Source organism: Phalaenopsis equestris, unplaced genomic scaffold (assembly GCF_001263595.1).
Source record: "Phalaenopsis equestris unplaced genomic scaffold, ASM126359v1 Scaffold000326, whole genome shotgun sequence".
Taxonomy (NCBI): Eukaryota; Viridiplantae; Streptophyta; class Magnoliopsida; order Asparagales; family Orchidaceae; genus Phalaenopsis; species Phalaenopsis equestris.
The window spans coordinates 298,947-305,811 of record NW_018164768.1 but is presented as its reverse complement, the minus strand read 5'-3'; the positions used below and the strand labels follow the sequence as shown (position 1 = coordinate 305,811).

Here is a 6,865-nt window from a genome sequence, read left to right as displayed (position 1 = left end):
ATTCTGTAAACCCTTTTCTGAATATTGAAAGGAACTCGCCGCTCTGCTCCCGAGGACGTAGGCATCTTTGCCGAACCTCGTTAAATCTCTGTGTTCTTCTGGATTTGTGTCGTTCTAGTTTTTCTTCGCCCTTATTTTCTCAACAGAATTTTTATTGGATGAGATTTAAATTGATATTTTGGTAGAGTGGTAGAATATTTTAAAAATATTAATGGTGGCTACGGTTTTGGAGTGATTAATGAAAAAGGTAGTGTCATATTAGATTTTACGCGTATGATTTTGTTATTGATAAAGGTAGTGCCATATTAGATTTTACGCGTATGATTTTGTTATTGATAATACTTTATTTAAGAAAAGAGATCGACATAATATTACTTATAATTGGATCTAATAAAACACAAATTGATTATTTTCTTATGAGAAGAAGGGATCGTCGAGAATATAAAGATTGTAAGGTCATTACAAGCTGGGATTTAAATACTTAAAATCGATTATTCGTTATGGATTTTAAGGCGCTGAGTTGTAAAATAAAAAGTGCTTGGAATCATTGTTATAGATTTAGATGGAGGCACCTAAAACACACAAATAAAATTATTCTTATAAGTAAACTTCAAGATTTCAAGATTTGCGATGTTCATGAAGAAGCAAATTCTATTTGGGATAAAGTAACAAACACTATTAAACAAGTGACAAAAGTAATATTTGAAAAGTCAAAAAGAAAAGTTTCTATAAATAAAAAAAGATAAAATTGGTGGTGGAAAAATAATGTGTAAGAAAAGATAAAATTTAAGAATTATGTTATAAAAATTGGTTTAAATGTAAAAACTTTGAGAATTGAAAAAATTTAAAATGACCTGTAGAAAATTTAACAGAATAATTTGTGACGTTAAAAAATTTGCTTTAGTGTTCTTTATAATAAATTAGATACTAAAAATGGTGGAAAATATATGTATAAACTAGCCAAATAAAGATAAAAGAAAAGTAAAGATTTAACTCGATTAAAGTGTATTCAAGCTAAAAATAAAAAAAATATTTTTCTTAAAAAAAAATATTCAACACAGGTAGTTGAGCTATTTTGATCAACTTTTCAATGAAGTTTCTTAAAATACGATCGACTTTAATGATCTTAATATCGTTAATAATGGTGAAATATTTTATTTTTGCTGTCACATTAATAAAAAAAAAAAGTTGAGGAGGTTTTAAAGAAAGTCAAGAGTGGAAATCAACAGGACCTAATGATATTACAATTGAAGTGTTGAAATATTTAAGAGATTTTGGAGTTTCTTAACTTACTAAACTCTTCTTAAAAGTGGAGGTCCCCATTTTTAAGAATAAAGGTGATGCATTAGAATGTGAAAATTATAGAGGAATTAAACTGATGTGTCATACTTTAAAAGTATGGGAGAGGGGAATTGAACCTAGGTTAAGAAGTGTTGCAAAGATTTCTCTTAATTAGTTTGGATTTATGTCGAGCAGGTTTACTAAGCTATACATTTATTAAGAGGTTTGAAGGAGAAGTGCGAAGAGAGTAAGAAGCATTTACATATGATGTTTATTGATTTAGAAATAGCTTACGATAAGGTTCCAAGAGAAATCCTTTGGAGAGTTCAATCCTTTGGAAGAAATCCTTTGGAGAGTTCTAGAGAAGAAAGGTGTTGATATGACTTATATTCAAATCCTTAAAGATATGTATGCTAGAGTTGTTGCTTCTGTTCAACAAAATGAGGATTGACCATACATTTTCCTATTTCAGTTGGATTAAATTAAGGACCAACTTCAAGCCCTTATTTTCTTTGCTTTTGTTATAGATCCTATTACTGGACATTTACAGGAGGATGTACCTAGGTGTATGCTTTTTATTGATGATATCTTTCTTATGGATAAGACTAGAGAAATAGTTCAGGAAAAACTTGAACTATGGATGTCTACATTGGAGTCAAAAGGTCGTCGTTTGAGTAGAACTGAAACTGAATAAATGAAATGTAATTTTAGTCGTAGTAGCTCTAGTAGTGGAGTTGCAACTATGGGTGATGAAATTATTAAAAGGTGTGAATGATTTAGATATCGCTGGTCTATTGTTCAAAGTGATGGTGATATAGATGGGAATGTTATTAGTAGAATTCAAGTTAGTTGGTTGAAGTGGAGGAATGCATTGGGCCTATTGTGTGATAGAAAAGTACCTCTTAAACTGAAAGGAAAATTCTATAAGATGGTGGTGAGACCTGCAATGCTCTATGACATAGAATGTTGGCCTTTAAAAGAGAAGCATAAAATAAAGTTAAGTGTTGCCGATATGAGAATGCATAGGTAGATGAGTGGCTTGACACTTAGAGAAAAAATGCGAAATGAATAAATCCATGATATGGTTGGTGTAGCTCTAGTGGCGGACAAAATTAGATAGAGTCATCTTAGATGGTTTGGTCGCATTAAACGTCGACAATCTGATGATCCGTTAGGAGAGTAGATGTTTTAGATTCGACTTATGCTAAAAAACGTAGAGGTAGACCTAGAAAGACTTGAGCATATTGTATAAAAATGATCTTAATTTATTATAATTAAATGAAACTTTGACACCCAATAGGACACAATAGAGAAAAAGGATTCATGTATCCGACCTCTTAGTAGGATAAAGGCTTGTTGTTATTGTTGTTGAAGCATAAACAAACAACAAACTCTTGTTAATTATTAATCTTATGTTCTTGAAGTCTAACTAAACTACATTTAATCGGTGATGACTTAAGGATGGTGGGTTTTTATGGATTTTTGTATATTCTGATGTGATCATTATACGGAGTTGTTAGGTGGCTATTATATAGTCAACCAAAGAGTTGCAAGGAGAGGGGTGAAACCAAAGAACTATAAAATAATCATCAAGGTTCGATCTCACCCGAAAACTTCTAGGGTGGAGACATCAAATTTACTTAAAGGAGAAAGTCACCAAAGCAATCTTCAAAGCACTCAAACGAAAGAATGAATAATTTTATTGCTTCATTAATGGCTTAGTTTTACATGATACGTGCTTATATAGTGAAAATTCGGAGTGGACATTCAGGACTTGTATGGAAAATGTTGTGCTGACCAATTAAACACATGTTGAGTTCAAACATGGGAGGGATTGACCATGAGCTATCTTCTCTTGATTGAAGTTTGTCTTGCTTGATCTTGATCATTACATTGTTGATTTTTGAAAGTGGAGGTCAACCATGTAATAGGATTTGGAGGTCTAACTCTTAATTGAGCTCACATGTTTGATCGTGAACTTCTTTATGTAATTGAGCTTTATCAATTTGATGTTCATAACCATGCCTTTGCTTGATATTTAATGTTTGTGTTGCATCATCTATAGTGCTTCTCTAAGAACTCTTTTCTGCAGAGTTGCAATTTCTGTAATGGAGACATGAATTATTTTGTTTGAATCAGTCGTGATCAAAGAAGGTTTTGAAGTAGTCTTCACTTGCATTGAATGAATCTAAACTTCTACAAACGGTTATTCCAAATATGTTCGCCATTAGTGATTACCATTTTAGGAGTAATATAAAAAGCTTGATTATCATTCTTAGATTTAGGAGGTATTATTTGTAGTTTTGGAATAGGTTCAATCGGTGTTGTAATATTGTTGTTGTTGGAGGGGAAGGATTCGTAAGATTTTGTAAGAGAATGACTTTATAGCTATGTAGTACCAACACTTCTAAAAATGTGCCGTACTCATGTCGAACATGTATCGGACAACAACACTTGTCCAACACACCCTGAAACTTTTCCGACACTACAAAATATACTTCTGAATTTTTTTCAGGCTTGAGCACGTCCGGTACACACCTCAACACCGCATCGAATGTGAGCTTAACACGATTCGAGAAAATGGGACACGAAATTAGAAAAATTAGCCCTAAAGTGTTTATAGCCCACAATATTAAATAACAAAAGATTAAATTACCTGTAGGCGTAGGTCTAACATAATCATTAGAGATTCAATGCTTCACCAAAGGTTGTCAAGGATGTAGAAGATCACTAGATCTACCCTAAGGACAAGTTCATCGAATCAATCTTCAAAAATACCCTAACACAATCATAATCGATTTAATTACTTCATGAATAAGTTAATTTTACATGAATCTTGCTCATATAGAGACAATTTAAAGCCTAAGGACAGGAGTGGATTTCCTGAACTTGTATATAAGGTAGAAACAATTTAAGCACATATTTTGTTCAAACAATGGAGGTATGAACATTATCTTGTATTGTTTGTTTATCTTAATCATAATGTTGATTGTTGAATTTATTCGCAAACCATGTAAACTAGGTTTTGAAGGTCCCCCTGTATTTGGTCCATATGGTTGATATCGATCTTTTTCATGTAAGTTAGATTATAAAAGTGATCTTCATCACCATGTCTTTGCTTGACATTTTAGCTTAATGTTGCTCAACCTGTATTTAGTCCATATGCTTGATATCGATCTTTTTCATATAAGTTAGATTATAAAAGTGATCTTCATGACCATGTCTTTGCTTGACATTTTAGCTTAATGTTGCATCAATTGTGGTTTTCATGGCAATTTCTGTTCTTCATCTTGAAAACTAACATTTTCTTATAGAAGATCCAAGGTGTGTGATTTCTGATAAAAGTTGGTATTAACTATTATGTTTACGAGTCATCACCATGTCTTTAATCAAAGTGCTGCAGTGGATGAATGATCATCATCATCTTTAGCCTTTGTTAAACTAGGTTCAATATTATGAATTTTCATTTTTTATTCATTCTTATTGAGTGGTGTGTGAGATCTTAAATGTATTTTTTGCAAATCATTTTGTATAACTTATATTAATGTAACATCAGGTATAGCCCTTTTTCTTCTCATCGTCTAACATTGGTTTTACAACTCGCCTATTGGGCTCTTTTCTACTTCATTTTAATGCATTGTCGAATTCATATCAATTCATCTTCAATAGATGTAACTCCAACCTCTTTAATATATATTATGGAGTCTGATTTATACCCGACGAAGGAATGTTCTTATGCAAACTTAGCCACATATCCAATATTTGCAAGTTTACGACTGTAAAAGTCCAGTCATTATCATAGCAAAATATAAAGCAACAGCTACAGAATATAGCCATCAATTAGGTGACTGCATTAAATTCTTGGTGTGTTTTATATATCAAACGTCTTCCTATTTTAGTTGCTTTGATAATATGGATCACATATCGGCGTCTCTAACCCCGACGTTGTTTCACATGAACGTGAAATAATTAAACACCAACGAATGTGTCATACTTATCAAATTCATCTCAAACTTTTATTTCAATCTGCCTGGTAGACTATTCTATTTTCATTTTTGCATTTTGAGCTCTAACATTTTGCAATGATTTTATTTTTTTTTTTCAGGGGCTTATGCTGCAATGGAAGGCTGAACCCGACCTCTTTTAGAGGAATAGTTTGCTTTTGAAGATGGCAGAGTTTAGTGGGTCTGTTTTTCTGCTCATCTGTCTGCTTTGCAAAGAAGAATCTCATATTTATATTTGTTGCTTTCTACTTATGTAAGTCATGTACAGAAGAAGCTGTGTTGGACAAAGCTACAGATTTTGGTAAAGCTTGGGCAAGATGGCTCTAATCTTATAATGTATTTTGCTTCAAATTTTGGAACATGAAACCATGATTTAAGTTCAGGTTTTGTTGTTTTAGTCTTTGAGAACTTGAAACCATGATTTGATCAGGATATTCCTATCAAGATTAGGGTTGTTAATGACCTGATTTTTAGCCAAATTGGGGTCGGCACGAAACTAGCTTAAATATATTTAGTGCAGCTCAAATTCGGCATGTCTCGTTATATTCGATTTCGAGTAAAGCCGGCTCGAATTTGAAATGAGCTGGCTCAAATTGAGTTATTTGGATCAGTTTTAGATTGGAATCGGCTTGATCCGGTTCACATTTAATTATTTGGATCCGTTCCAACTCTAAATTGGCTCATTTGCTCAAAACTCATTATATTCAATTTTACTTAGCATTATATATATATAATTTTTATAAATAAAAAATACTACATGCCGATTTCGAGTGAGTTCTAGTGGATCCATATTTGACTTGAAATCAGCTCGAAAAAATTGGATCAAAAGTTTCAGCTCATTGCTTGGTTTGTTTATTTCAATTTGATCTCAAACCAAGCTAAAATTCAAATAGATTTTCGAGCGATTAACGATCTTCAAGCTAAATTCACAGCCTTAATCAAGATCGAGTTTGGAAGCATATGAAAGCTGTGTATTTGCTTTAAGACAAGTGCAAGATCTGAGTAATAGAAAAGATACAAAGATTGTTTTTAGCCTATTTTGGAGTAAATTAATTGATTCTAATTCTTGTACTGATAACATTTTGCTATTTATAAAATTAACCAATTTGCGTATTTAGATGTGTCATCATAATTAAACATTTGCAAATTTGGCAAAAGCAAAGAAGGATGAGTTGAACTTTTATTCTGAATTTTGATACTCGGATGATACCTTGAAAAGATGGAGAGAAAATAGTGGGTGAATGATGTGCATATTAGCAAATTATGAAGCTGTTTTTCAAAATGGAAATGTAGTGCAGTTGAAAAGGAAGGTTTGTTTTGTAATTTTTTTTAAAACTTATTTAAAAAAAATTATGTGGATTTACATATATACTGCTCAAAACATTTTTATTTACATGTTAGCATGCAATAACTTATTATTAACATCAATTGTTAAAGATGTAAGAAAAAAATGACAAAATTGCCCTGGATAGGCTTGTGCAATCTCTAAAGCCTCAATAATATTATATTTGGGCTTTAATGTAAAATTTGTATTAGAATGGGCTTGATAAATAAAATGTCTTATATTAACATGGTAAAGG

The 6,865-nt window shown here is 31.8% G+C and overlaps 1 protein-coding gene across 1 annotated transcript in view; it reads left to right on the top strand.

Annotated features, from left to right (window-relative positions):
- The window catches only part of LOC110025716 (basic leucine zipper 23-like), a 10,713-nt gene extending 5,031 nt beyond the window's left edge, over nucleotides 1-5,682 (top strand). Inside the window, exon 2 of the mRNA XM_020726341.1 lies at nucleotides 5,387-5,682. The gene's annotated coding sequence lies outside the window, so the exon portion shown is untranslated. The remainder of the gene's footprint in view (nucleotides 1-5,386) is intronic.
- Nucleotides 5,683-6,865: the final 1,183 nt, after the last annotated feature.